The sequence below is a fragment of the Perognathus longimembris genome, chromosome 1, assembly GCF_023159225.1.
Source record: "Perognathus longimembris pacificus isolate PPM17 chromosome 1, ASM2315922v1, whole genome shotgun sequence".
NCBI classification, from domain to species: domain Eukaryota; kingdom Metazoa; phylum Chordata; class Mammalia; order Rodentia; family Heteromyidae; genus Perognathus; species Perognathus longimembris.
Genome location: NC_063161.1, coordinates 38166882 through 38192509, shown reverse-complemented (window position 1 = coordinate 38192509; position 25628 = coordinate 38166882). Strand labels below are relative to the sequence as shown.

The 25628-nt window shown below is 36.7% G+C and overlaps 1 protein-coding gene and 1 long non-coding RNA gene across 2 annotated transcripts in view; both read right to left on the bottom strand.

Moving 5' to 3' along the window:
* The window catches only part of Grip1 (glutamate receptor interacting protein 1), a 574087-nt gene that overhangs the window by 428468 nt on the left and 119991 nt on the right, over positions 1 to 25628 (bottom strand). The gene's annotated exons all lie outside the window — the stretch shown is intronic.
* LOC125361601 lies at positions 704 to 24945 on the bottom strand. Its single transcript, XR_007212969.1, has 3 exons — positions 23861 to 24945; positions 15296 to 15302; positions 704 to 714 (listed from the first exon to the last, which is right to left on the bottom strand). It is a non-coding gene; the product is annotated as an uncharacterized LOC125361601 (long non-coding RNA).

Sequence of the window (25628 nt, the reverse complement as noted above, 5' to 3'; positions counted from 1 at the left end):
TGTATAGTTCATTTCCAACATAGTGTCTAGTGAGAATTGCTAATAAATTAGTTCACCCTTTGTCCTACCACTTCCTGTGCTTCCCCCTCCCCTTTTCAAATCAGATAAACTTATGCATAAGACAAAGGGTACAGAAATAAAAAACAGCAACAGAGGGAGGGAAAAAACAGAAGGGGAAAAAAAGGACTGAAAACAGTACAACCAAAAATCTCTTGTTTCCATTTCTTGGAGTTCATTTCGATAAGCATCATTTTATATGATCATATGTGCATAGCTATTGAGCCAATTTTATATGATCATATGCGCACAGCTATTGAGCCAATTTTATCTGATCATATGCACATAGCTATTGAGCCCTTGAGATCCTCTCCCAAGGATATCTTCTTCTTGTCTTATTGTGTAAATGTTTAGAGTTCCATTTAATTAATCATGTCCAAGTATATTTTTTCTTTGGTAATTGAATTTTAGCTGAAATTGTCCCCCATCCAGTTATCTGAATTGCATGCTAAAGGAACAAGAGTATAGAAAGGTGCTTTCTTGCATTGTAGCAAGCCTCTATTCCAAGCTCCCCTATTTTCCAAATATGGATGCTTGTGTGTGTGCAATATGAGCACCTTAACACACGGGTAATAAATGCCATAAAGAAACATGGCTAGGGAGCTATGTGTAGCAATGAGCTCTAGGGAAAAAGTTGAGAAGCAGAAAAAGGCTTTTCTTTGCTAAAGCAATCTTAACTCTGTTGTTAGTAATACATGGCTTATAAAAAGCAAATGACTAGTCAGCTATGATTGAAATGGAAACTATGTGTTCAATAGAGACTAATTGTAATTCAAAGGTTTTTATAAGCAAGAAGAAAATAATTTCACATGGACCCTAAATTTCTATAAAGGATTCTACCTTTAGGAAACCTTTCTTTAAATTTCAGCTAATTAGAAAGTCTTGATAAAGCATTTATTAATTGCATGTGTTATTATCCAGTCATTTTAAGGCAATGAACTAAGTTTAGAACGCTCTTCAAAATGCTCAGAAAGGTGTTTACAATATTTCTAAGGTTTAAACTTATTTTTCAACTTTTTCATGTTATCTTAATAAAAGTTAGTGTTTTAGATTTCTGTCGCAATTCATTGGGATAAAAATGCCCTTTTATCTGCTTAAAACATTTTAGAGAGACACAAATTTTGAGGTGAGATGCTATTAATGGAAATGTGACTAAGTCTCAACGTGTGAAACATAAAAGGCTGCATTCATTTGTTTAGAAAATTGAAAAAGGGGCTGGGGATATGGCCTAGTGGCAAGAGTGCCTGCCTCATATACATGACGCCCTGGGTTCGATTCCCCAGCACCACATATACAGAAAATGGCCAGAAGTGGCGCTGTGGCTCAAGTGGCAGAGTGCTAGCCTTGAGCAAAAAGAAGCCAGGGACAGTGCTCAGGCCCTGAGTCCAAGCCCCAGGACTGGCAAAAAAAAAAAAAAAAAAAAGAAAATTGAAAAAGATGATCAATTAGAAGTTTAACTGAAATATCAGGAAATGTACTGTAATCTGCATTTTTTTAGACCATTTTTCTTGAGCACATCGCTTCATTCTCACATTCTAGTGTGGTGCTGTTGATAGATGTATTATAGTTCTATTGCACCAAAATGCAGAATGCTATCCTCTCAAGCACTCTGGGACCAGAACCTCCCTAAAGGAGCTAGGCTGTCTCTAGGTGAGAGAGGAAGAAAAATAAGACAACATAGACAGCAAATATTCAAAGTGGGAGTAAGCAAGAACAAATTAATTTGGTGGTTTTTGAACACTGACTACACTGAACAATGTTAGGGGGAGTGGGAAGCTAAATATTAAGACATATTATCTGTGGAAGCTCCTAATTTAATTTTTAACATTTCATTTTGAAAAACATTTAAGAAAAGTTCCAAATATTGCATAAAAGGTTCCCATGAATCTATCCCTCTGCTTGCTCCAATGTTAATATCTCCCATAACCTTCATGTCAACTATTTAAAACTGACCTTGGTATAATTCTATTTTTAAAAAAATCACACACTTGGCTTTATCAATTTTTTATCCAAGGACTCTCACTCCTACAAACTGTATTTGGTTACCAGTCTCTTTAGTTTCTTTTCTTCCATTAAAGTTCTTCCTTCATCCCTTGTCTTTAGTGAGCTCTTCATATCTATACTAATCAACTTTTAAACTACTATATTGGAATTAGTAGGTTCAATGAAGGAAGTAGTTTTTGCTAGATGGGTGGCTTTTGCAGGAAGACGGCATTTGAAATGGACTAGAAGGAGAATATAGGATTTTTGTTTACATCTCATCAACTCAATATAAGTTTATAGTAGTGGAAAGATGTCAAACCTTGGGGGTCTTAAACAAGAGAGAAATGGTCTCCACTTTTATGGAGATATTTAATGAGATATTAAACAAGCTGAGTGCTGGTGGCTCACACCTGTAATTCTAGCTATCCTGGAGGCTGATCTCTGAGGATCATGTTTCAAAGTTAGCCTGGACAGAAAAGTCTAACAGACTTGTATCTCCAATTAACCTGGGGTGGGGCAGAGGGACTGGAAAAGGAGGTGTGGCTCAAGTAGTGGAGTGAAAACGTCAAACAAGAACATGAGGCCTGAAGTTTAAGCTCTGGTACCTGAGCATGCATGCATGCACACATGCGCGCACGCGCGCACACACACACACACACACACACACACACACACAACATGATGACAATATTGAGAACTTCAAAGAGAAGGCAAGGAGGGCAGGGTAACAATCAGCAAACAAAATTTCACCTTTTATAAGAGGTCAGGGGAGGTTCCCTTAAGGAAATAGCAGAAGGTTGACCTTTGAGTAATACCTGGAGATCAATCAGGTAAAGGTGAGAGCAATAGTGCTCCAAGGAGGAAAAGCAGACATAAGATGCTAATTCAGGAACACTTGTCACACTCCAGTAATTTCAAATTACTGAGACAGTTGATAGAAAGTGATATTGTGAAGAAGGCAGAATGGATGAGACAGGGAAGAGAGAAACTGCCAGATGCATATATGACAAGAAATTTCAAGAAAAAAAGAAAGAAGGAAAAATAGGGATGGAAAAACAACAGACTGATAGTCAATTCTATAGCAATCAATTCCATTTATTTTCTGAGTTATTTAGGGGAAGAATGGCTGGAGCAAGTAAAAGAAGTCTTGCCAACCTAAGAAAAAGATATATAAAGGTTCACAGATACAAGGTGGCACAAACATTGTTGATTTGCCCTACAAATTGATGAGGATTAGAACATCAGCAAACGTGGCATACCAAAAGTAAGAATAAATATTTTAGGAGATTAGTTTCTTCTCAAAACTTCAGTATTTATGAAGATCATAAGAACTATGTTAAACTTCTGTGAAGTAATTTTTATGGCATTTTATTTTACCTTATTTTATTTTGTAGTGTTGAAGATCCAACCCCAGGGCTTTCACATGTTAGGCAATAAACCTTCAACTGAGTTACACCCCATGTCCTTGGTTTACGGAGACAGGTCTTACTATGTAGTATAGGCTACCCTACAATTCATAATCCCTTGGCTTCTGCCCTACTTTAATATTATTTGTGTAATGAATTGAATCTGCGAGGAAATAAAATGTCCAGATTTATGGTTTCTAAATGTATTGATCTTAACTGAAACTACAGATGTTTGTACCATTCAATCTCAAACCCCACCAGAACATGAGATTCATAAGATTGAAGAACACAGCTTAGCAACAGGACAGGAGAAGAGGGGCATGCAGGACTTGAGTGGCAGGAAACAAAAGAGGATCCAAGGCAGACTGAACCACCGAACACAGAAAGTTTTGAGAAAATTTCCTTACAGGAATTAGGGATAGAGAGAATTTCCAGGAGGTGTTTCTTCCCACAGAGAAGTGAAATAGGATGCATTAAGAAAGGATTCATACAATCTGTTCCTATGCATGTTTTTTTTTTTAATCATGGGTGACCTTTGTGAGAATCATTTCAGAACAGTAATGAGAAAGACTGTATTAATATGATCTGAAGAGAGAGTATTATATATTGAAAACTACCTTCATAGTTTGTCCATAAGAAATGAGTGAGATCAGAATATAGTCTGTAGGGTACAGGGGTTGCATAGAAAGGACACTGAGTTCCTAGATCAAGGGGAATAAGCAAGATGGAGCTTTGGCCAAGAGAGGTTGGCACATTTACAGCTATCTCCCCTTTCAAATAAAGACAGCAGCTGCAAACACTTTCAGGTAAGAAAATGCTTCACTGCAGGTATAAGCAAAGGGCAATGTTTGCTCTGAAACTGACCACCTCAAACCTTTGTCCTGAAAACAACCATGAGATTTGAGAGGACCCAAGGGAAGCCTGAAGTGCCACTGGATTGCCCCAGGTAATAATGCTACCCCTCAGTGAAGGTGCTGAGACTTTATATGGTACAAGCACTAACTAATCATCTCTTTATTCTTTCTTCACACAGTTTTCAATATTTTTGCAATTTTCTTTTATTGTTTTTAATTTTTTAAGACAGTTTATTTACTGACTTATTTTTACATTCCTTGCTAACTTACTTTGTTTTCACCTTTCACCTCATTCTTTCTCTTTGTCCTTGTAATCACTCACTTCCTCTGTTAGCACATTTAACACCTAGTGACATGAACTCCTGTACTTCCTCCACTGCCACCATGCATAGCCTGTTTGGCTCCAGTCATGAAGCCCTTCCAATCCTGTCTGTGATGGAGGAGCGAAGGTCATGTACTGAGAGGAAGATGGAGGTGAAGCAGACAGCTTGGGGTGAATGCTAAATTAGGATGGTTCAGACAAATAAGGAATTCATCTGTTCCAGACTGATAAGGATTTTGAAAATCATTCCATGTGCAAAAAATGTTTCATCCTAAAATCAGTTTATATAACGTTGCAACCAGGATGTTTTATCATCAATTCACATGGCCAGTTGAAACCTTCTTCTCCAACCTTGTTGTGTGTCATCAATGACACCTTCACAGTCTACTCTTCAGGTTCTGTTCTTCTCACATCCAATTGATGTTTATATGGTGCCAGACAAAGGGCTTCATTCATCCAAGTGATTACATTTTAAAAAGCTGGTGATGTGGAGGTGAAAACCAAGGCTCTCTTTTTCCACGTTAGCCCCTCTTCTATCTACTCTTTCTACCATCTCTTTTACCCTAGACTATTTCTCTTCATATTAGACGAACCAAACTCTAAAAGACCATGTCTAGAAAATATTTCAAATCTCACACCAATAGGATTAAAGACTTTCCTTAAACTAACAGCATCTAAATGGTCTCATTTCTACAACTTCAGTGTCTCATCTCATCTAATGTCAGCAAAACATCATCCATCACAATATTCTCCTAGCCTCTGGCCCATATATTTCATTAAAATTTCTTTTAGACTCACAAGGTTGAAAAGCACTATTAACTGTGATGACTACACAGGCAGTACATGCAACTCCAGACACAGAAGCACATTAATTATGAATATTTCTTTTCTGGAAGGAGACATTCATGCCAAGGAGCCATCTTGTTCCTCTCTTCCTGTCATTCATGTTCTTTATTCTCTCTTTCTAGACTTTTGTCTACATTGTCTTTCTCTCTGTCTTTCTCTTCCCCTCACTCCCTCATTCTATCCTCCCCCTAATCCAGGCCTCACAGTAGAACTTATTTCTATCTTTAGGGGACAGCTTCACATTGTTTTCTATTTTAGGATTCCATAAAATGCAAAGGAAACTGGAAATGTGGAGATCATATATCACAATATTACAAATTTTAAAAGTAAACTAAAATTCCAATGTGGTGGCATATGCCTAAAATCTTAGCAATTTAGGAAGGTAAGACAGGAGGAATCATGAGTTTGAGACTAGCCTGGGCAACAGTAACTTCTAAACAGCTTAGGCTATGGAGAAAGACCCTGTCTCTAAAAGAATAAAAAACATATTAAATTGAAGAAGTCTTCTTAGTTTAAAGTCATGGACCAGTGTGGCTCTCACTCTCAAGAGGGAACTTAGAGCTACATCAAGGACTAAGGGCCCTAGAATTTTACATAACCAAGACAGCTCTACTTCTATCTCTTACTTACTGGACGTACAAAGGAGCGGGGGCAGGGATCTAAAAGGCAATTGAAACCACTCATAAATTCATCCATTCCACAAACCTGTAGTAACTACCTACAAAGTGCCAAATACTATGCTAAAGGGCAAGGACTAATATATTTTTAATAAGTGAACTTACAGAAAACTAGCAAGATACATTATGCTTTGCATACTTAATGTTAGAAGATACTTTCATGTTTCTTTTTAATCCCAATTCTGTATACAAGAATCCAGCTATATATAAAGGAGAATGAGGCATGAAGTCCAGTGTGAAAGCTATTACACACATAGCTTTATTTCTATTAAAAATCATCACTTAAAATTGAATGTATATTTTCTGAGTACAGGTTTTGCATAAGAAATGTGTTTCAGTTTTAACCTCGAATCTGCTTTCAAGGAAATATATGCCTTTTTTAAGTCATGCATAGATATTACTATAATGTGTATTAAATTTGACTTTGATCTTGGCAGCCTACCTAGACAAAAATAAAAAAGGAAACATGAAAGGAGAGTTAATTGTACTTGATTTATTTGATAAGATAAAATATTCACCTTCTTGTAGGAAAAATATTTTAGCACTAAATTATAAGGAGAATTTTTCAAAAAGTATGCATCAAAGAAATTCAAGGAAAGGACATTTAGCAATACCATGTTTTCATCAAAATATGCGGTTGAAAATTAAAACTAAAAATCCTAACAATATTATGTATTGCTTCAATCTTCAATTAAATATGAGAGTACCATGAATGTCATTTGTTAAGGGTATTTTTATGGATGGATATCTTGAAGAAGCCAAGAAACACATCTCTCTTGGGATCACTAGTTTATGAGCAGAACTTAATAGAAAAACCAAGGCTACTAGTTTCTTTACTTCTATCCTGAGTTGAGACTATTGTAGCATATTAGAAATGGTATGCAAGTGGTACCTCAAGTGTAAACTACAGAAACAGCCTATCCTAGAGGTATCTTATATTCATGTCTAAATGAAGCACTTTCCATACCAAATACGAAAGCACCAAACTTACAATCCATTTTACAAGCTGAAAAATTACATAACAGTTCCTTGTGAAAGTATGTCAGCCACAGCAGCATCCACAACCAAACTCAGCCTCATCAACAGCTTTGATTCTACTCCAGCTCTTGAAAATTATTCTTGTTTGAAGCTCTAGAATATCATATCAAAGAATATTTTTTCTTGCTGTGTTTTTTATGACAAAGCTTCCTAGAGCTTTTAATAGCTAATATGCAGTGCAGAACTACAAAAGTAGACATACAATGTGCACAATGTGCAGTAAACTTACCCAGAAACCATGTCCCATGTCTTGGAGCATCTTGCAAGACTGTCACATGGGATGCAATTGGGGAAATATCACCAGAACTCAATAATGTTTTAGAAACAAGTGTTACCACTTCAGCCAAAAGATAACAACAACCAAAAAAAGCAATCCCAGACCCATTCCAATAAATGCCTGGATTGTATCATCATTGCCTCCTCAAAGTTCTTCCTCAAATTATCTTGAAAATATGTCCACAGACAACTGAGTGAAACAGACATTGTTTTTATCATTGTTGGGAAATTATTAAAAATGTATTATATGGTATTATAATTACATTATAATTAAGAAAATAGCATATTTATATTAAGCTGCTCATTAAAATATTAATGCAACAAGATCAACACTTCCCAAAGCTGAAGAAGGAAATCCAATGTTTTCAGCCTAAAGAAGAACTTTTTCTATTCAATTACATCACGTCATTCAAGTCATGATTCCAGGAACTGTAATGGTAAGATAAATTCAAATAGAAGGACATTTACATATTGTATGATTTAAACCGTTTGATATGAAAACTAGTCTGTCAGTAGATAATTCCTTTTCATTCCTGGCATCAAAGTGGTATGTAAACACTGGTTTTGAAGGATCATTACAAGCATGGGCCCAATTATGATAACAGCCCAAACTGACTGTGGTCTCATTAAATTCTTAGAATCTTCCTATGAAACTAGTACTATTACCATCCTTGCTTAGCCACTGAGAAATATTCTATAGACCATGAAGGCAACTAGGAGAACTTAAGGAGACCTTTTTCATATTGCCACACTTTATCATTTTTCTTACTGTGAAGATAGCAAATTGTAAAAAGTAATTGATTTTAATATGATCTAAGATACCTTTCTCAAAAAACTTGTAGGCAATAGTCATTAATATTAGCCTTAGTAATGAAAGAAATGCTTCCAGATTTTCTGCCTAATTTGTTGTTGTTAACAATACAGGTAAAGCTGATACTCTTTTCTCCTCCTCCTCCTCCTCCTTCTCCTCCTCTTCCACTACCATCACCTCCTTTTTTGGACTGAGGTTTGATTTCAAGGCCTTGCACTTAAAATGTACAAAAATTATTTCATAAGTATATGGGTCAAGAATCTACAAATTAAAAGACCTTAAATTATTGTCATTATATGTGGGAAATTGATATATAAATGTGTATTTATTCCAGGTAATTGAAATGTGAATCCCTTCTCCAAATGCTTTCCATAGATAAAGTCAAACAGGTAAGAGATATATTACTAGAGAAGAAATTTTAAAATCTACTACTTTATTGCTTCAAATTGCACAGAATTTATATGACATGAAATTTGTAAGTTTTTTATTGTGATGGATATGAGTTGTGTTGTTACAAATTCTACTTCCATCTTCATCTTTTCTACTTCATTTGCTAATTATAAATGTGACTATAGATATTAATATAGCTGTCAGATGCCAAAACTTTTACTACATCAGCAGTGACAGTAGTATGTTCTTTGTGTCTTAGTTTCAGGTCTGCTTTCTTCATCCAAAGAAAGCACATCACAAACAAATGGGTATATGTTTGAATCTACCCAACAGTACATTTTGAAGAGAAAAACAGTTTAAAATCTTGGAGCTGGATTCCAGTACACCACAGAACTCACGGCTGATACATCAAGTCACAGCATATAAGGACCATCCTCCAAGTCCAATCTGTCTTGGTGACAGTTTTGTAGTTTACAATGTATACAACATTTGAAAGATAATAAAAACAAAACTTCCAAAACATGACAACTAAAGAATCTACATGCACTTTGGCAGGAGAAATACAAGCAATATGAAGTCATTGCAGGGGAACTAATCAGAAAGCTGAGTTAAAATAAGATTAAGCCGGTGGGGTGGGGGAGGGGAGCTTCTTATTTTATGAGACATAAAGCATGATTCTGGGTGGCCCACTTTTGTGTTTTCTAACTTGCTTGGTCATGAGGGAAATCATTTCTAAAAATCCAGGTACCTTGGCTGGCAAATAGAGTGCATATCGGACATAAAAGCCAATAGAAACCTTAGCTGGCCAGAATATGCCCAACTGACATGCATCAAATGGAGGGCTATTATCACTAACAGCAATAACCATCCCAGCAAATTCTCTAAGTGAGGAAAATGCTGTCATTTTCTTTTTGGCAAATGCCTACTTATTGGCAAACGCCTATTAACTGCAGTAACTAACTTCGTGAGAATGAAGGGCATAATTGCCACGCATCCTGGGGTAGCAATAGGAAAGCCTATGAACTTCCCAGACAAAGCCATCTGGAGACAAAATATAGAACTGTCTAGACAAGGAGCTAGCAACTTTGGGGGGGAGGGGGTGGAGAAGAAGAGGAAGATTATATTGTAACAAAGGAGAGTGCTATAGAGAGAGGGTGGGAATCACACATAGTCTGTGTTCTCATCAGTCACTGGGTGTGGGTGGAAACTAGGCAGTGTGAGAGAATGGATATGCTGTCCATCATTAGTCACCAGGCAGGTTCCGGAGATGGCGCAGATAATCCAACTGTGAAGCTTCTCTATGTTGGGTATTCCAGTTAAGGAGAAATAGATTAAATGGGTGGATGAGATGGACCTGCATCCTCTATGCTGAGCAATAAACTTGCAGAAACCCAAATCTGACTACTCAGGATTGTTTTCAGAAATGGTCTTGCTGCTCAACTGAGCAAGTCTAATGAGTTAGACCCAGACATCAGGTTAGCCACTGGATTGATACAAGAGTAAAACCTAGTACCACCCTCAGGCTACTAAGTGCCTATTAACAATCCATACTGGAAGCAAATATAGAGGAAAGGCTCAGAACTCATTTCTCATAGGAGTGCTTTGTGAAAAACTGGTGATGCCAGAAGTGACCTGCAAGTTCCCCTCCCCCAACACACACACACACACACACACACACACACACACACACACACACACACACACACGTCCATATTGTAGAGCCAATGCTCTAAGGTATGCTCATCTCTACCTAAAATATAAAATTGATGTGTTAAGAATGCCTAATGCAAAGGAAAGTCACAAATGAAATGTTTTTCATTCAAATTAAAGGCCAAAGACTCACATGCAGTATCTTAGGCCAAGTTCATGCAGGGAAAGGAAGGTATCCATATATCTTCCCTCTCAGGCTGGAATGCCAGGTGAGGGGCCCTTCAGGCTAAGGTAACCCTATGTGGAGCATTTGAGAGAGAGAGAGAATTCTGCTTTCCTGTTACCCTCCACCCATGCATACTTTCTACCTAATCAGGTTTAGGCATGCAGATCTCAACTCCCCTGGGAAGTCCTGATTTTATACAGACAACAGTCTCAGCAGTTGCCTCCCAGAGCCTCCTTCAGAAGCTGCTAATATGCTGTAAATGTGTTTTTCATGCTAAAAAAAAAATCAAAACACAAAGAAACAAAAACAACAATTAAAAAAAAGAAAGCAAAAATGCACATACCAACACTTGGAATCCTCACATTCCAATGTTGCTTAAAGAGTTTTAAAAATTAGAATTTAGAATTAAATTTTTTTTCTTTTTCATTCTATTTCTTGTAAAAGTCTTGCAGGAGCCACATTGCGAGCGGGGAGTGAACAGTCAAGAAACCCAAGAACTTCCAAAGCCTCAAGCAAAATATAAATACCTTAAGGAAAAAAAGAATGTGTTTCTGGTACTACACTCTTTGACTAGGATGGAAATGTATTACTCTATTATCTTTCTAAATATGGTTAAGAAACATCCTAATTTTGTTGCTTTTTAAAATTAACTTTATTCAGTACAAGATATCTTATAGCACTAGGGATACAGTTTTATACATGAAATTACAATGTACATTTTTTTCTTTGGTTGGTATGCTAGACAGTTTTTTCCAAACAAATGATCCAAAATTGTTATCTACTTTTTACCAGTCCATAACACATGTAGAGGATTTGCTGTGTTTAACGAGAAGAGACTACTGCTATGATGTGAATATGAAATGTTCCTCATAGGTTCATGTGTTGAAGGGTTGATCCTGAGCTACTAGTGCTATTTTTTGGAAATGACAGAAACTTTAGAAGGTGGGGCCTTGACTGAGGAAGTAGATCCCTAGGGGCTGTCTTCAAAGAGCATACCTAGTCCCTTTATCACTGCTTCATGGCCAGCATGATGGAAACTGCTTTATTCCACCATTTTCTTTTCCACATGATAGGCTGAGATATCTCTAAAAACAAGAACTCAAATAAATCCTCCTCACTTAAGTTGTTTTGCTCAGATATATCATCATGACTAAAAATTGTCTAATACACTACTTTATTCTTAAAAATTACATCCAACATTGGACATAGTGGCCAATGCCAAGCAGTTGGGAGGCTGAGGCAGGAGGATTATAAATTCAAGGCCAGCTGAGTTACATAGCAAGATCTCATCTTAAATTAATTAACTAATTAATTTAAAATTTTAAGAATGCCTTCCAGATGTCCTTGTCTCATACCTGTAATCCTAGCTACTTGGGAGGATTGTGGTCCTAAACCAGCACAGGCAAATAACACAAAAAACTCTCATATCAACCAATAAAGCTAGGTATGGAGGGGCACATCTGTCATACCAGCTACTGGAACTATAAGTGGAAGTAACAATGTCCAGGCCAGCCTAGATATAAATGTGAGAGAGTGCTGATTCAAAAATAAAGCAAAGAGCCAAGCAGTGGTGGCTCATACCTGCAATCCTAGCTACTACTACTCAGAAGGCTGAGATCTGAGAATAATGGTACAAAGCCAGCCTGGGCAAGAAAGTGTATGAGATTCTTATCTCCAATAAATTTTACCAAAAAGCTAGAAGTGGAGTTATGGTTCAAGTGACAGTGTGCTAGCCTTGTGCCAAAAAAGCTCAGGAACAGCACCCAGGCCCTAAGCACTGGCACCAAAAAATAAAGCAAAGAAAGGACTAGGAATTTGGGCTATGTGCAAAGGATTATTCAAGTGGTAAAGAACCAGCAAGCACAAAACATGAAGGACTTCATAGCCCAGTGCTGGAAAAAATAGAAAAGCATCCCATATATTTTTAAATATTCATAAGTTTTTCATGTATACTTTGCCTATGTTTAGTTTTACCTTTCCATACTTTTACCACCAAAGCAGTACTTTAAGATATGTTCATGTGTTGCCATTCTAATCAATATCCAAAGCAACAAAATCAATAACCAACAATCTCTAACATTTCCTAACACACTTATTTCAAATACAGTCATGCTACATGACAAAGAGAAACAGTTGTTGTCCAAACATGTGAAGGAAATTTCTTTAATCAAAGAATTAACTACTAATGGGTTAAACCACGAGAAAAGTTTTATTAAGCAGATGTATTCAGAATTACTTAAGGTAAAACTATGCCACAATGCATGTCAACAATGAATTAGGCTTCATAATTGCATTTTCATGATATTAAAATTAATATGACATTAATTGATAAACAGGAGGCAAAGAAATAATTTTATTTTAGTATATACTAAGTGCATGGCTTCACTTTGACATTATTTATTCAACACCTTAAAAAAAATACCAGATAGGAAATTTACAGCATTAATTTCAGCCACTAGACATTAAAGAATGTCCTTAAAAACTTTAAAAACATTATTTCCATTCTTTGCTTTCTCAGCATCATGCTTTTTAAATCAGATATTCTAGAAAACATAAACAGAATAAATTAAGTCATTTTATATAAGGTTCCCCCTAGTGTTTGTAATTTTCAAATTATTTCATTATCTTTTCCTGATATTTTTGAACCCAAACTACTTAGTCCCACTGTATCAATCAGGATTCACCAGTGAAACAAGGTAATAGTAAGGGAGGAAGGGGAAAAAAAGGCAGCAAAGAAGGAGGGAAGGAGGGAAATTCAGAGGAGAAAGACTCAAAGAGGACAGAGACTCACAGAATGAGAGAGAATGTGAACTTTACTATAAGAAAGTGGTTCACACTTGTGTAAGCTGACAAATCCCAAGATGTGCAATGTGAATTGGCAAGCTGGAACCAGAGTACAATAAAAGGTTCCTTTGCAGTTTGAGTCCAAAGGACTGAGAACCAGGCAGAATAAGTGCTATGGCCACAGGCAAGAAGCTAGTGGACTTGAAATCCAGGAAGAATCAGTATTTCAGATTAAGTCCAAAAGCAGGAAAAATCTGATAGCCCAGTTCACAAGCAGTTAGACAAGAGAAATTTCCTTCACTTGGGGTTAATACTTTTATATTATTCAACTGACTGAATGCAACTCATCCTCACTAAAGAAGGCAATAAATATTACTTTATCCAGTCTACTGATTTAAATGTTAATCACAAAAACACCAGAAGAATGTTTGAATAAATATCTGGGCATCCTATGGTCTCATCAAGTTGAATATATTACCTATCAGACCAAAAAATGTTATTTCCAAATGTATGTTTTTAAAATTCTTTACTTTCCTCTAATTCAAATTTTAGTTTCATTGTATTAAAATGTTTCTAGACAATAACTAAGAAATGTACCAGCAAGAATGTTACCTTGTCAGGCAAAAAAAATTATCCTTTCACATTTTTATAAAAGTTCCTTATTATTTATTCTAGCTCTCCCATGAAATAATGATATCATCAAGATAAACTGAAAGAAAATGTTAAGATTTAATTTAAATACCAGTCTTCATCTGGTAACTCCCCCTTAAATGTCCCAGAATATCATTAATCCTACAAGGTGTAGACACTGTATAAAGATGTAAAATGCACGCTAAAAATACATTAATACAAATGTCACAGAATCTTACCATTTAGGCTTAATTTCATGCTTTTGGATAACCTTAAATAGCATGTAAAAAATCCACAAGTATTTCAGCATCCACCATGAGCTTCGGAAAGCAGTGGTTTACATCCCCACAGGTTATGATAGGTATGAAGGAATGGATTCACTATATTCTAATGAAGAAGCCTATTTAAAGCTTTAATCCATCAACTGTGTAAGTGAAAGATTCTGTTTGGCTCAAGAACTAAAGTGCCCATCTTTATGGACCCTATCCATCTTAGGGGTTGTCATGGGAGAGTGTTCACCTAGAAGCAAAGTTAGCAGTTGCCAGCTGGCTTGGTGAGAGCAGAGTAGAACAAAGATTATCATCCTCCTTAGGGAACCTGAATGGCAGTAGCCTGATTCTCTACCTTGGGGATATTTTTATGTAAAGAGTGAGATGACTCATTAATAATCAGAACACCTGCCCTCTAGGTAGTGCTGGAGAAAAATTTGTAAATTCTTTCTCTGTAACTCCATTTTCTTTTCTAAACAACAAGAATGTGTTTGCTCTTTCATTACCTCATTCTCTCTTACTTTAGCTTACATAATAGGCTATCATCTGCTTCCTAATGATGTAAAGGGAGGTACCTCAATGACACCAGTGAGGTGAAGCAAGAATTTGGTTCGAGATGATTTTTTTATCCAAACAAACAAAAAAGAAATCACCTATGTTACCCATTTTAGTGAAAGGGAATAGAAAGTGAGATAAAGTAGTAAAATGTGTCATAGTGTATATTCCTCCTAGTCACTAAAGTAGGATATAGTGACATCTGAATAAGTAAAAAAGCTGTAGATATAAGAAAATATAAATCATATGAATGGTAATATCAATAATTAAAATCATAAATAAATCAAACCAATCATAAATATTAAGGCTTATCAAGAATTATCTGAAGCTGGGAGCTGATAGCTCATGCCTGTAATCCTAGCTAAGGATCGAAGGCTAAGATCTGAGGATCGCAGTTCAAAGCCAGCCTGAGCAGTAAATGAGATTATAAGTTCCAATTAATCACCAGAAAACCATAAATAGAGTTGTGGCTCAAAGTGGTACAGCACTACCCTTGAACAGAAGCTCTCAGGGGACAGCACCCAGACCCTAAGTTAAAGCCCCAAAACTGACAAAACAAGTTAGATGATGTTCTAAAAGAGATTCTCATAAAAGTAAAGAGGCATGGTTATCAGAGGTTACAATGTGGTAAGAAGAAGGAGAAATAAGAATAGCTTGGTGAAAGGGTACAAATTATATTTCAGTAAGGCCTAGTGTTCTATAAAACAATAGGGTAACTATAGTAAGCTGTAATTTACTGTACATTTCAAAGCATCTAGCAGAGAATAGATTGAATAGTTCATCATTAAAAGAGGATCAATGTTTGAGGTGACAGATATGCCTGTTAACCTGATTGGATCATTTTACATTACATAAATATATTGAAATAGTAACATGTACTCCATAAATGTGTACCATTATTATGTATTGATTTTAAAATGTTAAAGCATTAGAATGAGGTAAGAAAAATTTAATCTTAAAAATTGCCAACTTTGATTACTTAGTATTAAATATCAAATTCTCCACTGCCCAGCACTGTCAAGCCATGCTCTCTTCCACCTAAATCCACACCATTATGTCTTCTGGATTTATTTCTGGTCCTCTCCATCAACTACATTACAATGATGATCACCTAATTACCCAAAGCGTCTTCTAAGAACCCACAATCACATCTATATACCAAAAGCTCCAAAGAGCACTTGGTACTGTACTGTGACTCTCAGAGATGCTAAGACAATTTGTCCTAACTGAAAAATACCATTGAGGAATTGATGGGGAGGAGAGGGGAAGAATCCATGAGGAAACTTTTGGTATCTGCTTAAAAAATCACCTCCCAATCACTGATTGCTCTTAATATTGTCATAATTCTATGGAAAAAACTAAATAATTAAATAATAGAAGATAAACAACCTTTAATAAGTCCAGACCTCTAAAAAGTTTTCCATTTTTTTTCAGCTATCTTATCCAGATGTTCCATATTTAAAAAAAATAACTTCAATACCATTGATTTCTTTCTGTGCCTACCCTGGGTTGCTAAATACTACTGCTGTCTCACAACAACTCCCACTGATTTGGAAAATCTTCCCTACCCTCACAATGCCTCCATCCTACACTAAACCATGGGAATGAAACTATGTAGTACATTCACTGGAACAGAGCATAAAAGAAATTCTTTGGCTTTCCCCTGACAGAATTGTAACATGAGGCCAGTACACATCCTGTCACTCCCTTTCATTTGGGATGGCACAATAGAGCTTCTGAACACAGCCATCCCAATGACAGGAAATTAAATTCACACCGCTGAGAAATGCAGTGCCCCAATGTGACCACTGAAGGCAGGTGATCTGTGTGCCTTTGTTACCAGTCATGAGACATCACTTCCCACCCTGAGGGAAATAATACATCCAAACCTTTCTGTTCAGAGAACTGTTTATAATAGCAAAGAAAATGCTAGGATAGCCTACAACCTGATATGTCATTCTGGGAGACAGCTGGAATAGCCAAGAAAACTGTTTCCCATAAATCCTCCATGTGTCAACTGCCTTAAACCCCATGTGAGAGTCCACACAAAATACTGAAGGATCTCATGCATTGTGGCTCTTCTATACTAACAAATAAAAACAAAAATAAAAAACCCACTGAGTCATCTGAGAATACATGGGTGGCCAGAGGCTCAGACAAGTCCATGGCCAGACTCCTAAGCCATTTATTGTCCTTTGGTTGTAGTTCTGAGCACCTCGGAGTGTTGTGTACTGAATCCTTCCAGTGCTAACATTCCTGCTTTGGAACCCCAGAAACTCAGGAATCAACAGGTGGCACTACCTTTATAAATTCATCCATCTGTACTCTGGGGAACAGGACATAGCATAGTCAATCATGGTTCCATCTTAATCTGCTTAAAACCATCCAGAGACATTGGAATCTCCACCAGAAGGCCCAGAAATGATCAAAAAATCATTTCCATAGAAAGAAAAGTACTGCCTAATCCTCTACTCTGAATGTTCCTCTTTGATATGATACGATTGCAGACATCTTTCACTTCTTCTTTTGCAACTATGAAGTAGCTATTAGGAACTCTGCTACTCTCATCACTTGGGTTCGCAGAAGAGACCACAGATGCCAGGGATAGAGATATAAAAATTATTACCATGAAAAAAGTTTTTGCTTCAAAAGTGTTTGTTTTACCTTATCTATAAGAATGTAGCTGGTTTATATTTCCTTTAGAGACCAACTGTTCATAAGAAGAACCAGCCACTGTGAAATTCTTTTTGGAAAATAATGCAGAAAACCAATTAACAAATACACAAAACCATCAGCAATAAACACTTTTTAAAAAGTATTTCCAGCTTCCCAGCCTCTAGAACACATCAGTAACCCCAAAGCATTTTACATGGCACAAGTCTTGCCCTAGGGAAGAAAAAAAGAGCAAGCATCTAATAATTATTTTTTATCAATTGGGATTAGTTTCAACTGCTAGTAATAGGGACCCAAGATACTAGCAACTTGACAATACAAGTTTGTCTTGTTCTCATGTAGCAGAAGTCTTGATGTAGGTAGTCAGGGTTTGTATCTAAATAAGTCATCAATGATCTTGTTGTTTCTTCCTTTTGGTCACACCTCCTATCCTTGAAGCCATTTCATAGACATGACATAACTGCTGTAGTTGGCTATCATTTCCATATTCCAAATAGTGAGTAGGAGAAAAGGAAGGAGGGTAAAGTCCGTCCACAATCCAGTCAATTCTTTCTGTAGTATATTCCCAGTCTTGTCCATGTCTTTGCTTTATGGATACTGCTTAACTCAGGGAAGTCCGGGGATTACAGCCCTTTGACTCTGTTTTTTTTTTTTTAAATGTTTTCCTAAAACACTGAACTTTACTTGGCAGTTTGATGCCCACTAAGTCACTGTCAACAGCATCAACAAATTCCTTGGAAATGCCTGGCATTATATCTCAGACTCTAAATCAACACCTACTCCAAGAAGGAGTCTACAAGTAAAAGCAAGAATTCATACACAGTCTCAACTTCCCACCAACCTCATTACTCTCTCTCACACACGCATATGCACACACACACACACACACACACACACACACACACACCTATCAGCAGATTTCACCTTTAACTCTGGTGTGTTTGGGGTGAGGAGTATAGAAAGCATCAGATAATGGCCGTCATAGCTCACTCCACCAAACCCATTCACCACTTGTGCTATCAGTCAGCATGAGTCCAGAGCCCAGACTCTCATTTCAGAAGTCATGATTGGAAACCCAGCTCTGCTATCCACTTACTGAGAAGTCTTGGAAGGTCTCTAACCCTGTCTTAACTTCAATTCACCATCTATAAAATTGGAATGATTGTTGGTCTTTTGAAAGAATTAAATGAAATACCATACCCTTTGGGGGTATTTAAACACAATGCCTAGAATATAGGAAGCACCAAGCCATTGCTAGTTCCTATTTTGATGAAGCCCACATCTCATTGAGCAAACTTCTACAGTGACAAAAGCTTGGCACACAGTGGACATTAGGTAAACAGTTAATAAATGACCTATATTTAACAAATTCCATTTAAAAATCTAGGGAAATCCTTGAAAAATAAAAATGGTCTATATCTGAAGCCAAAGAAGAAAGACTGTGATTTCTCTAGAGACATATCTTCAGATGAAAGAGGCAGCCACCTTTCCTGAATTTCTTCTTGTCTTCTCCAGTCATATGAACATAGAATAGTAGAATTTCTAAAACCTTCTTAGGAAAGTACTTTGCAGATTTTGTATTGGAATGGGTAAGAATGTCAAGGGATTTCACAAAACAAATGAGAAGTCATGTATATAATAAGAATATTGTATATACAAAATTAGAATACCTCATTCAAATACGAATATTAGTGATACATCATTTGAAAAGCGATGATCAGATTCAAGACTCATTCTTCTAACAGATTTTGAAAACGTAGGTAGATGACATTCACAAGGAGAATGTTTAAGCAAATAATACGTGAATAAGAAATGAAATCTATGCATAAGTTCAGCAAACAATGCCAAAAGGAATTTTAAATCGGCATCCATATACAAAACTCAGAGAGTTATTTAATGGGTAAAAAGAAGTCCACACAAACACATTCATGCTTAGGAGTAAAACAGTTTGGAAGTAGCAACTGAATGGGACTAGGGTGGACTGCTAACCAGCATATAAACTACCTAATCTTCCATGAGTTAAATATGGAAAGTAGTAAATATACTGAAAAGGACAAAAAGAAATACAGGTACATGCTCAAGCATATATGGGAAATGAGAAATATTATGAAGCATCCCTCTTACATTATACAGAAGTGTGGGTGACCACATTCAATTTCCATTTATCTGAAGTCACATGGAGAGGACAGGGATGTCAGGAATTTCTGATCCTGGAGAGGACTCTAAAGCCTTGTATATTGCAGTCAAAAATGTTTCAAAAATTCTGAACAATGAGAATGGTATGGAAAGTATGAATCCTACTAAATTACTCAATAGACTAAGCTTGTCAGACATATTAATATAGGAATCATAATGACATGTATTTTAAGAGGTGAATATAGACATTTCTCAACAAAGCCAACTAAAATACAGCGTCATTCTCAAAGAAATATTTCCTCCCTCAGTGTTAGCAGTCATTATCTCTCAATATAACTCTGAGTCAATGAGAAGCTTTTGTTTAAATTTTTCAGTGTTCTATAGTCAGTACCAGTTCCACCGACAATAACTTCGATTTTTCTACATGTAATAATGTTCTTACCACCTAAGTAGACTATTATAACTTTTTTCTTATTCCAAATGGCCCATTAGCTAAATAAAGGTCTATTCAAGATTTACAAGACGCCCATAGTTGAAAGCTAGCTATTGTCTGAAATCTAACTTTCAAACTAAACCTGCTGCTCTCACTTAGCCTGTACTGTTCAGCCCTTTGACCCAGTACAGTTGAGAAACCTGAGTTCATGTTCTGCCTCTACCACTTCATAGCATAGAATCTTCCAGGCATTGTCCAGCATCTCTGGGCTTACATGTTCTCATCTGCGAAACAGAAATGCTGGATTAGAGGTCTTTCAAATATTTCTTCAGTAGGGTCTCAAATATTTTGTATGATTTTAATCATCACTTTATTAAGCTTGAGGTTTTATTCTCTCAGACACAAGAAGACAACTATACTACATACAACATCAATGTGTGTGTGCTCGAAAGAATGTGGCTCTTGTTTAGTATGGAGTACTGAATCAAAGCACATTTTACTAGATTATATTTTTCCATTAGAAATATAGTTCTCCATTAAAATAACAAAGTAGTAATATGACCACAAATCATACTTCTAAAAGCAAGGAAAAGAATAAGTAAATAAAGGCACAGTGGGATATGAAGTATTTAATGTAATCATATTAGTCTCCCAAATCTAATTAGAAAGCACAGCATTCATTCATTCATCAATTATTTACTGAATTCGCACTACATGTTAGGTGCCATATTAAATATTTTCAAGACGAAAAACTCTATTAGGGCATGTACACTATTCCAACTTGTCATATTACATCAAGGCTTCACAGCTTTCCTGAAATCAAGTCTTTTATTACCTACTCATACCCTCCAAGTGAAAAGGACTAAATTTACCTCAATCTTATCACTAAGTTCCTGTTGTTCAAGCCTCTGTTAATTCATTATCTTTACAAAATCACTAATTTGGACTTCAAAAGAACCATTATTTAAATAAATATGTGAATGTGCTCAGCATGTGTCAGCGATACCATGCATGTAAATTTATCTGATTTGGGGAAGGTAAAGAGAAGCACAGAGGTGGGGGGAGAAAGGGTCAACTAGTTCGGCAGTGACACTCACTAGACACTATATTGAAAATGAACTATACAGCCTGCAGGGAAGGGTGGTTGTGAAGGAGAAAACAAGGGAAGAGGAAACACTGTTAAAAAAGAAATGTACTCACTACCTGACTGTAACTTCTCTGTACATCATTTTACAATAAAAATTACAATAAATTTTTTTAAGTTAGGCACTGGTAGCTCACACTTGTAATCCTAGCTACTCAGGAGGCTGAGATCTGAGGATCACAGGTCAAAGCCAGCCTGGGCAGAAAAGTCCCCAGTCAACAACTGGAATAGGCACTATGGCTTAAAGTGCTAGAGTGCTGGCCTTGAACTAAAGAGCTCAGAGACAGAGCCTAGGCCCTGAGTTCAAGCCCCACAACCAACCAACCAACAAACTAAATAAATAAATAAATAAAGTGGCTGAAGAAACACAAAAAAAGAGAGAGGAGAGAAGTAAAATAGAGAGACTGAACAATGTAGTGAAACAAGTCCCCTATTACATCTAGTTCTTAAGGTGATTAAGGTCAATAAAATCAATGCGTACATTCTCTGTCATTCTCATAGCTAGCATTAACTTTTGTTTATGTTTCCAATGTATGGGTTTAAGTTCTTAAAATGTAGTCAAAATCCATTCCTAAGGATATGGAAAGACTTGGAAAAAATTATATTAATTGATGTAAATCAGACAAAGAGAAACAAAGGTTACCTGGTTTTCCTCATTTTGAGTAGCTAGAATGTGCCTATAAACCTGTGAGTAAACACACTGGGTAGTCTGCAGGTGGTTAAGAACGAATCAACTGGGGCTGGGGATATAGCCTAGTGGCAAGAGTGCCTGCCTCGGATACACGAGGCCCTAGGTTCGATTCCCCAGCACCACATATACAGAAAACGGCCAGAAGCGGCTCAAGTGGCAGAGTGCTAGCCTTGAGCGGGAAGAAGCCAGGGACAGTGCTCAGTCCCTGACTCCAAGGCCCAGGACTGGCCAAAAAAAGAATGAATCAACTGAAGTTAGTAGAAACTATGATAAGCTCAAATAGTATAATTTTGTAAAATAACAAAGTATAGTCCAATAAAATAAACACCAGGAAATGGATACTTGCAAGGGAGGGGGACAGAGGAGAGGCGTAGACCAATAAAGAAGGAAAGATGAGAGGAGAAATGCAGTCAAGAACTCATAATATATACCACAAAATTAAGAAGAGTAAGGGAAGGGGGAGGCCAAAGAGGATGAGGCTTGTGAAGGGGTAACACTAATCAAGATACATTGCATTCATAAACTGCTTTGTTAAATGGCACCTCCTTTGTACAATTACTTAAATGTATTCACAAGAAGGGAACTGCTCATCCATAAAGCTTAGATGAGGCCAGTAAACCACAACTTAGATCCCATCATTAAAACATCTCTAGTTATTTTTGTAGACGTTCACCTTGTAGGACTGAATGAACAGTCCAATGAATAGCCATACTCTTTCTTCCTCTTTCCTACCTGAGTCATCGTTTAGTTAAGGTATTCTACCTTCCAGTTTGAGCAACTGCAAGGCTGCATGACACAGCCTATTCTTATGATCTTCTTATTAGCCTTCATGATAATGGTTCAGAGTGAGTACATGACCTAAATTACTCAGTCAGCCTGGAGGGATGGATTGTCAGTCTATGGGTAGGGAACAAGCCATTACTTCCAGTATGATTAGGAACAAATGTTGCTGTTGGTGGCAATTATCTTGTGACTAGGACAGAAAACAACTTGAAAAAAATGGCAACACACAAAAGAGCAGAACTAAATTCCCAGAGAACACTGTCTGGCACAACCTGGCCTCTGGGCATAAATACAATGTGATGGATACATAAGCATGTGTGAGAGTTAATGTCTTTCTGACTTTGGTGTTGATAGCCTCCAAAACACTTCTAAGTGTTTGGTCTTAAAGTTCTTTCCTTGAATTAGAAAAGAATTCCTTTGAATTAAAAGCAATGTAAAACAATCTATATTTGATGATTCATTCATGTGCAGAAGGAAGAAATGTTAATAATAACCAAAGCATGAAGAGTTGTTGTTTTTTTTAAAGAATCATGGATCACAGAATCGCTGCTGGGAAAACTGTAGAGATTGTGCAGTTCATTCTTCTGAAACTTTTCCACTGAAATTAATGTGGGAAGTATGATTTTCATGAGTATGGACACAGTGCCCAAAGTACCTTGTCAAAAGCATTAAATCTCTTGGCACTTGACTTCTTAATCTTAAAAATGCAAAAGAATTTTGCATTCTAGTGCAAAATATTTATATACACATTTTCCCAAGCCCTGAGGGAAATTAATAGCCCACAAAATCTAGTATGAGTAGACACCATGGCTCTGGATTGACTGCTCTTGGCACCCCACTGTGTATCCCCAGGGACAGATGGTATGTTTACCCAAGCACAAACACACAGCACAGTCTATAGCCCACACATCCCAGATAAAAGAACAAACATGGAGCTTAAATAACTTTCCCAACATCCTGAAGATAGTTTCTGGGAGAGCTGAGAACTGAACCAACTTCATTATCATTCTGAAAACTAGTATTCTCTCCAGTTTCTTCTTTCGACCTTTGTGAGAAAATAAGAACTGAAAGTACAAGTTCAGATAATTTTCAGCGCTTACAGGAGTTACAGAGCATTTCTGGAACAGGCCCACCCAAAGTGCCATTGTATGTTATTCATTCCCTCTAGAAGGATTTTCTAACTCTTGCATGGCTGATTTCATCCCGTTCTCTGTCTCAGATGAAACCACTCCATCTAAATGGGTCCCTCTTCTCCAGTTTCTCTACGTATCTGATTTGTTTCCTTCTTAAAACATATCACCATATGAATTGCCACATATAAGTATATATTCCTTTTCTATTATCTAACTCCCTCTCACTCTTTTGAACATGAGTTCCAAAAAGAAACAGTTCTTTTCCATTTTTAATTGATCACATCAAAACTGGTACTTCACATATGGATGGTACTTAATTTTTTTGAATAATAAATACATATAGCACACTATCTTGCCAACATATCTTTATCCAAGCTACCACTGTCATTCTTCTTCCACATCTGCCTGATCAACTATTGTCCATTGCTATCATTTGGATATTAAATGTCTCTCAAAGAACTGTGGGTTAAGACATTTCTCCAATGTACAGTGATGTTAGGAGGTAGTAGAGCTTTTAAGAGGTGGCTTCTAGGGAAAGTAAGTTGTCATTGTGTGGACAAACCTCAAAGTGTATATTGAAACCTTGGCTCCCTAGTGTCTCTCTTTCTTTCATTTTTGGATGTCATGATGTGAGCAGTCTCCTGAAGCACATGCCCACTCCTTGATGAACTGTGTGCCACCACAGGCAAAAAGCAAAAAGGCCAAGTGAGCCTGGACTAAAACTGATGACACTATGAGCCAAAATACACCATTCTTCCTTTTTTTATTTTGCCAGTCCTGAGGGTTGAACTCAGTGCCTGGGCACTGTTCCTAGACTTCTTTTGCTCAAGGCTAGCACTCTCCACTTGAGCCACAGTGCCATTTCTTGCCTTTTCTGTTTATGTGCTACTAAGCAATTGAAACCAGGGCCACTAAGCCATATTCCCCAGTCCCCTCATTCTTCCTTTTAAGTTAGGTATTTAAGGTATTTGTTATAGTAGCAAAAAGGTAAATCTACATTCTAAGTTCAACTCTAATGCCCACCTTTCAGAAGCTATCCTGAGTTCTGTGTAACTGAAAAGCTTGTAAGGATATTTAGAAGAGAAAACTAGTCTTGTTCCCAAATCCCAACATAGATAGATCTTAAATCCCAATCCTTCTCCATCCACCACCTGCTCACTTTCCCTTCACATGGATGTCCTTCTATAAGATTATCCTCCTATGATTGACTATCTGATCTACTCTGTTAACTCTATTTCTCACTTAATCCAATGAAAATTTACTTTTGTCATCTCATATACTTGATTTTTCATTTCCAATTTTTGCTCAGCTAGATTTTCTTTCTACTCCAATGTATTTTTCCCTTTAGGCCACTCATCTTTCACTCATCTTCAGCATCTTAATAGTATTCTTAAGATGCCTAAAAGCTATTTTTAAAAGCAGGTTAATTTCTACAGTAAATTATATTCTAAAACATCCTTTTTCTCTGGTCCTTAATATCACTGTTTTTCTTTTAATATTTACTATTATTTTAAGACCCCACATTTAGGATTTCTTCTGCTTTAATCCCAGTGCTGAAGGACTCATCATAAACTACACAAGTAAGAGGTAATTTATGGAACTGTTAGCCTTATCTCCCTTTTATTTTGTTTTTAAAGACAGTCTCACTATGTTGTAAAGGCTAAATTCAAATTGAGATCCTCCCGAGTGCTTGATTACAATACCGTATCACCATTCACAGCCTAACTTACATTTTATCCATAAACATATTGAATTCTAGATTTGAAGCAAAGGAAAAGTTGGTGTCTATCCTAGCTCCCAGAGCCCACATTAATTTAGAGCTATGCAAGTGGACTTGAGTGTGATCTTCTTGCAACTCTGT